Below are 8,184 nucleotides of genomic sequence, written 5' to 3'. Positions count from 1 at the left end.
ATTTATTTATTTATTTATTGGTTTTTTGAGACAGGGTTTCTCTGTGTAGTTTTGCACCTTTCCTGGAACTCACTTGGTAGTCCAGGCTGGCCTTGAACTCATAGAGATCCGACTGGCTCTGCCTCCCAAGGGCTGGGATTAAAGGCGTGAGCCACCACCGCCCGGCGTGTATTGTTTTTAAAATGTTCCCCTTTGGATGTACGAAACAATAGCTCTCCAAGTAACACAGGATATTTGAATAAAAGGTTATTGACTATTTGATTCTGGTTCCTGCGGCATCTTGTTATTTATTACCTTGTGGTGCTGGGGAATCAAAAACACTCTACTGAGCTTGACCCTCGTTTTCGTTTTATATATGTATATGTGTGTGTTCTTTCTCTCTCTCTCTCTCTCTCTCTCTCTCTCTCTCTCTCTCTTCCTCCCTCTCCCCCCCATTCTTTGAGACAGGATCTCATTATATAGCCCCAACATGCCTGAAACTTACCTTGGAGCCCAGGCTGGCATATAAACATGTAGAGTGATTCTCCTGCCTCTGCCTCCAGAATTCTGGGACTACAAACCTGTGTGTCACCATGCCTGGCTCACTTCGTATTTTGTAAATGCTATCTTTAAAAAATTATGTAGGCAATTCAGTAGGTGAATGATACGGGCTTTGCAAAGAAACACAGTTAGTTATCTTTTATTTTTCTCTCTTCCTCCCTTTCCAGAATCTTGCTAGAATTACAAGCATGAGGCAGCATATCCAGCCTAAAATTTTCTTTAAAGGACAAATAATTAGTGTGGCTAAATGACCTAAATGCATGCATATATATTTAGAAGCTTAAGATATTAGATGCTGAACTGATAGCTCCAGCACTTCCTCTAGCTACCTGCTCAAGCAGCTGCAACGTTTATGATGTAAACCACCAGATGGCGCCAGTGCATCGGCCCTTAACTGGAATTGTGAAACAGCTTGACTTTCACAGCATCTACGTACCATGCTTTCTTAATAAATTTGAGTATTCTGGTACTGATCTTACTGAAATAGGACTGTAAAGACCAATAATTAAGTTGTAATTTTCTGGATAATGGAATATGGTTAATTTTTATATATTAATTCATTTTATTCTTTAAAGTTAAAATCATTATTCAAATGATGAAAAATAACATAAATATATATATAAAACAGTTGAATTCAAATTCGGTGTTATAATATATATATCTTAACATTTGAAAGAGAAAGAAATGAAGACATAGAGGCACAATGTTTATTTCTTTGTTGGCATTTTAAATTATCATTCCAAGGTTACTATTGCAATCAGAATTTCATCACACTAAAAATTAGACACACTTCCTCCTTCTCTCTTCTTCAGATTTAAAGACTGTACACTTAGGTCCTTTGGATTTCTTTTAAAAACTGATAATACAAATTGTTCTGGATAGCTATTGTCAATTGGACAAAGAGTAGGGTTATCTGGTAAGAGAGAATCTCAGTTGAGGAATCGCCTCCCTCAGACTGACCTGTGGGCATGACTGTAGGAAATTTTCTTGACGAACGGTTGATGTAGGAGGGCCCAGCCTGCTATGGGCAGGTCTGTTTCTGGCAAGTGGTCCTGGGTTATACAAGAAACCAAGCTAAACAAGCCATGGGAAGCAAGCGCGTGAACAGTGGGGCCCTCCACGGTCTCTGTTTCGGTTCCCGCTGTGAGTTCTGACTTGGCATCCCTCAATGATGGATTGTAACATGTAAACTGAACAAACCATTTCTTCCTGTGTTGGTTTTGGTAGAGTTTCATCACATCAACAGAAGGCAAACTAGGGCACAAATCAAACCGAGCAAAGAATAAAAGCAGTTGCATAAAGCACATTACGTCTCCCATTGGTATTTTACAAGCGTGGATATCTGGTCATATTTAGCTCCCATTTTTATTTATTTATAATGTTTTAATAGATCTTGCTTCAAGTTTATCTGTAAAAACACCTTGGGCACTGACTATCTGCAAACAGTGTCTAAGTGTGTCACACCAGCCCATCTGTCTTCGTCTTGACAGACAGAAGTCTCTTCTACGGGGCCTTCACAGAGGCTTGGGCACCTTTGGGAGCCCAAGCTGGAGCTGCAGCCTCTGCCTTGGTTTGAACCTTGGACTTTGGTTGTCAGAGCCTAAGACCCTTGGCCGTGTAGCTTCAGATCTGCTTTCCAAGTCTGGTGTGAGCGATAAAGCAAGACCGCTGAGTCCGGAGTTGGGTCCTTTTGGCATCTTGGGCTTAACGGCCTTGGCCTTCCCAGGGCTTTGATGGCTTCTGCACATGCACTCATGGCCTTGGTGTTGTTTGCCTGCATCTTCTTCAGGCCTTTCTTGTGCTTCTTGGCAAAGTGCACATCCCTTAGAAACTTGGGGCCCACCCCTTAAGAGACTCGGGTCTTTGTGACCAGGATTTCTTGATGTCATTTCTGTGACATTTTTGGGATTGGTTGTATGTGGGTTCTTGAACTTGGCCATGTCTGCATGGTAACCTGCAGTTTCTGGAGTGCCTGAGACTGGAATGTGGAGACCCACAAAGGTTTCCTAGTGAGATCTGAGCTTGCTTGACCTAGCAGAGCTGCATTAGAGGATTGCTTGACCATGTGCATAGTTTCTAGGTGATTGGAAGAGTCTACACTTGGGGGAGTTAGGGGAAGGTTTTTTGCTCCACCCCTTGGCATTCCTATAAATAGCCCTTTAGAAGAGACAGAAGGGCCTGGTGGATAAGGATCCAGGCCCTCCCGAGGCTATCCTGTGTTCCTGTTTCTCTCCCCTCTATCCTTCTATCTAAATCTCTTATCCCTCACTCCTCAAGAGGACCCTGGGGTAAAATGAGGGAGCCGGTCTCCCAGCTGGCCTCCCACACTGGAAGAGAAAACAAAACAACCACAAAATTTTTTATTTAAATACACTTATTTACCTATTTATTTATTGTGTGTGTGCATAAGTGTGTGCATGCATGTACATGCTTGTGTTACAATACTGCTTAGGTATGCCTGTGGGGGTCAGAGAACAACTTGCAGAAGTCAGTTGTATTGTTCTACCATGGCGATCTTGAGGATTTAACTTCAGTCTAAGGCTTGGTGGCAAATACCTTTACCTGTTGGGCCATCTTGCCAAGCCTGGTTCAGAGCTTTCTGTTCTTCAGTGTTAATAGGGAATTAAAGTGGTGTGGATGCAGCTTAATGATTTTCTCACCTAACTTCTTATTTCCCAGGAGCAACCACTACAGAAATGTTGGTGACTTTTCCCTCATGGACGTTTGTGGTTTTTATTAACCAGGCAACTACCATAAACTACATGTGTGTATGTGTGTGTGTGTGTGTGTGTGTGTGTGTGTGTATGTATGTATATATTTGTGTTAATAAGCTATATTAGGAGCTAGACAGATATTAGCACCCTTGAAGGCCACTGAGGATGGACCACTTTTTCATGGTTGACTTTGAACCCTGATCATTTCCCTGGTAATACTAGAAAGGAGAACAACATGGGGATGAAGAGATGGCTCAGCAGTGAGGGCATTTGCTGCTCTTCCAGAGGACTCAAACACAGTCCTCACAGCACCCACATCCGGTGACTGACAACCACCTGTAATTCCAGCTCCAGGGATCTGATGCCCTCTTCTGGCTTCTACAGGAACCTGCATTCACATGACCACAGACCACACATCCATACATACAATTTGAAAGTTTTTTTAAATGTTAAAAGGGGGGGGGGCATTATAACCGGCCCTGTAAGATTTAAATCATCACATAAGAAGGCTGAGATTTCAGGGCTTTACTGAGGTAAAACTTTACGAAGGGAAAACTACTTCCTCTTAGTCAAAGGAATAGATTCAGAGTTCTACGTTTTGGTCTGGGTAGAGATATAACACTCTGACATGTCCAGCAGATTAGAACATGGCATACTATTGTTTTCTACTTGAAGAATTAATCACCTGGACTATTAATATTTGGGGGCCTGCCACCAGCACCCAAATTAATACATGGAGACTTATTCTTACTTATGAATGCCCAGCCTTAGATTGGCTTGTTTCTAGCCAGCTTTTCTAACTTAAATTATCCTATTTCTCTTTTACTATGTTTTGCCTTTGGGCTTTTTACCTTCATTTATTCTATATATCTTTATTTCCTTTTTACGCCATGGCTGGCTTTGTGGCTGTATGGCTGTGTGGCTGGCCCCTGGTGTCCTCCTCTCCTCCTTTCCTTACTCCTCCCTTTTCTTCTTCGAGCCTAGATTTCTCCTCCTATTTATTCTCTCTGCTTGACAGCCCCACCTATTTCTCTCTCCTGCCCAGCTATTGGCTGTTCAGCTCTTTATTAGACCAACCAGGTGTTTTAGACAAGCAAAGTAACATAGTTTTACAGAGTTAAGCAAATGCAACATAAAAGAATACAACACATTTTTGCATCATTAAACTAATATTCCACAACAATTGCCGCTTGGGAAAGCTAATTTACCTGAAGACATACCACAGAAATGGGAAGAATAATTATCACCTTAATGAGGTAATGTACTTATATCTTCCAGCAGCTAAAGGCTGCTAAAGGCAGCTAAAGGCAGTTGCTTGAAGATCTTCACTGCTAAGCCTGCCTGTAATTTTACTTCTTTCTGTAGTCAGACTTTTTCTGTTCCACCTGCCAGCTCCCAAATAACAACATGGAGACTTCTTATTAATTATGAAATTCAGCAGATAGCTTAGGCTTGTTTCTAACTAGTTTTTATAACTTAAATTAACCCATATCTTTTCATCTATGTTCTTTTATGTGGCTTGGTTACCTTTACTTTGTAAAGCCCATGCTGCTTGCTCTGCACACCTGGCATCTCCTCACAACTCCATTCTTCTTTTTCCCAGTGTCCTCTCTGCCCCAAAAATCCTGCCTAGCTATTGGCTGGTTAGCTTTCTATTAAACCATTCACAGTGACATATCTTCATACAGTGTAAAGGAATATTCCACAACATCTTTCTGTCTCTTTTTTAGGATACTTGCCTAATCCTAAGCACACTTTCCTAGATACTCAGGGGTTTCCTAATGTTTTACTGAAGATTCCAACAAACCCCTAATATTTGAATGTTTATTTATCAGGGAGTGTCACTATTTGAAAAACATTAGGAAGTGTGACCTTGGTGGAGGAAGTGTGTCACTGGGGTTGGGCTTTGAGGTTTCAAAGCTCAAGCCAGGTCCTCTTTTTCTGCTGCCTGCTGATCCAGATGTAGAACTCTTAGCTACTTCTCCAGCACCATGTCTGCCTGCACACCACTGTCATGCTCCTCTCCGTGATGAAAATGGACTAAACCTCTGAAACTGTAAGCAAGCCCCAACTAAAGGCTTTCTCTTATGAGTTGCCATGGCCATGATGTCTCTTCACAGCAACAGAACATTGACTAAAACAAACTCTTTCTCCTAAGTTATATTTGTAATAAAACTATAGTTAAATAGTTTGTGACACTTTTTTCTTTGTTTTTTTGGTTTTTTTTGTTTTTCAGGACAGAGTTTCCTTTGTGTAGCCTTGGCTTTCCTGGAACTATCTTGAACTCACAGAGATCTGCCTGCCTCTGCCTCCCAAGTGCTGAGATTAAAGGTTTGTGTCACCACACCCAGCAACACGTGGCTGTTATATATAGGACAGGAGTAGGCATGTCTAATGGCTGAGCATCTATTTATTTGTCTACAAATTGTGCTTATTTATCTATTTGATGAACAAACAACACACACTGTCTGGGTTAGGTTTCTGTTGCAGCAGTAAAACACCATGACACCAGGAGGGGAGGTTATTTCATCTTACAGCTGGGATTTGCTTAGATCAGCCTTTTCCATCTTTTTGCCCTAGAGCTGGGTCAACCTTCAGTGATGAAGGGTTTCTTGAAGGCAGCAAATCAGTGGATCCCATTCCTTAACTCAATCCCCTAGTCTGTGTCTTTTGATTTGGGAGTTGTGACTATTAATGTCCACAGTTATTGACAGTTATGTATTAATTCCTATTATTTTTGTTGATTTTGTAGTGTTTCTTGTTTCTCTACTTTTCATTTATTCAACTATTGTTCTGGAGTGTTTTAGTATTTCCTATAGCCTCCTGGAAATGCTTATCATTCTCCTAAGATTAAAGATAAACTGTCTAGGTCTGGATTAGTCTTCATGAATCTTTTAGTGTGTGTGTGTGTGTGTGTGTGTGTGTGTGTGTGTGTGTGTGTGTGTGCAGGCGTGTGTGTATTTTTTTCAATCATGGACTATTTTTTCTTTGTCAGTTTTGGCTGTTTAAAAATTCCTCCTCTTCTTTTCTTAGATTTCTTTAAGATTTTATTTATTTTTATTGTATGTGTACGGATGTTTTGCCTGAATATATATTGTGTACCACAGTGCCTGTGGAAGCTAGTGGAGTGAGTTAGATTCCTTGAAACTGGAGTCACAAATTTGTGAGGTGTGTGCTAGAACCAAACCTAAATTCTTTGTGAGAACAGCAAGAGCTCTTAACGGTGGAGCCATTCCTCCACCCCAACCCCAGTTTTGGCATTTTTGTTCAGTATAATAGTCTAGTTGGCCCTTGTGGACTTTCAGAACTTGAAATACATTCTTCCAAGTCACTGTGTCCTTTGAGGTTTCTGATAAGAAATCAGCTGTGACTCTGAGGGGCCTGCTTCCGTCTGTGACTCGCTGTCTGTCTGTCTCTCCAGCTCTTGGTGTGCTTTTGTGTCGTTGTGTACAACCAGTGCTTTAATTATAACATGCTGAAGAGAGTAAGCAGGGAGAAAGCGGCACCCGGGAAGAGCGGAATGCGGACCAGCCGCGCTGCGAGACTGTTGCTTAAGGTTACTACAGAGTGCAGAGATGTCAGTGGAGAAAAACATGGGTCCCTTCCAATGCTGAGTCTTCTGGATGTTCAGATGACCAGTGTGATGCCAGCGTGTGGGTAGCACTACACTAGCAGAGCTCAGATGTTCAGCGCACTCTGGGTTCTTCAAGGATCCAGTTTCCGGTGCAGGACCCACTCCTGTGCAGCTCTGCCAATGTCTTGAGCACTGCGTGGGGTCTGTGAGAGTTGCCATGCATACTTTGGTTCTCACGGGTGCTCTTGTCACTGATTCCAAGTTCATTTTCTGCAGACTTGCAGCATTCTGTCTGTCTGTTTTCAATGTACTGGCCCCACGACACTAGGTCTGCATTTCTGAAGAGTGTGATTCACAGAGGGTGTCCTGCTGCCAAGCCACCACAGCATCAGTGGTCTTTTGAAACGGTCTTGCTCCTGCTCTCTCAGCTGTACACGGCAGAACGCTTTTCCCAGCTTCTCTTTCTAATACTGTTGTTCGCAAACCTCACTGCAGCTAGCCGGCTCCCCACAAACTATTCTCTGGAGACTCTATCAGATGTACCTGAGGGTTGTTTGTAGTCTCTGAAGTCTCTCGACTACATTTTTTGATACAAGTTCTCTCTGTGTAGCCCAAGCTTCTGGTGCTGGGCCTTCCGCACACTGTAAAAATGTGGCTACCGTGGCCCTTGGCCTTAGCTGTCCCCATGAATTTAACTCTACTGCCTACGTCTCCAGAGTACTGAAATCTTTTTTTTTGGGGGGGGCGTGTACCTCCCTTTTATATTTAGGGGATGTTGATGCTCGGCATGCACCTTCTATGTTTGATCTTTGCATTACTGTTTGAAGGAACTAAACTAGTCCCTGTTCCCTTGTAGATGATGTTGAGAATAAGGTCAGTGTGTACGTGGACAGTGCCTATCAGAGTGTTCCACACCTCCTACATTATTTTCCTTATCCCCATCAACTCCATCCTTTGATCATACTCATGGTGTGCCCTCAGGGATATCGCTGGTTCTGCCAGTAAGGCACAGGGCCATTAATCTACTCTTCTGGGCCCTCAGCCAGAGACAGAAGGCCCAGAGCAAACTTTAGACCCAGGTATTATCAAGATTTTTCTATACAATAAACATGAAACAGTATTGAAGATGCGTTGATGGCAACAATCAATTGTTAAATGTGTGCAGGACAGAGGCTCGAAGTTTTTTTCCTTGCATTTAAAACCATTTTTTCCCCCAAAGCTCAGAAGTTTATTTTGATTTTAAAGAGAGGAAAATAGAACAAATCTACTCAGCTCATCATTCTTAGCCTTCTAAATTTAACTCACTTTTTGTGGGGCAGGTGAGGGGTACAGGATCTCATTGTAACACCCTCACTG

This window comes from Peromyscus eremicus, chromosome 9 (genome assembly GCF_949786415.1).
Source record: "Peromyscus eremicus chromosome 9, PerEre_H2_v1, whole genome shotgun sequence".
Taxonomy (NCBI): Eukaryota; Metazoa; Chordata; class Mammalia; order Rodentia; family Cricetidae; genus Peromyscus; species Peromyscus eremicus.
This window is presented reverse-complemented; position numbering follows the sequence as displayed.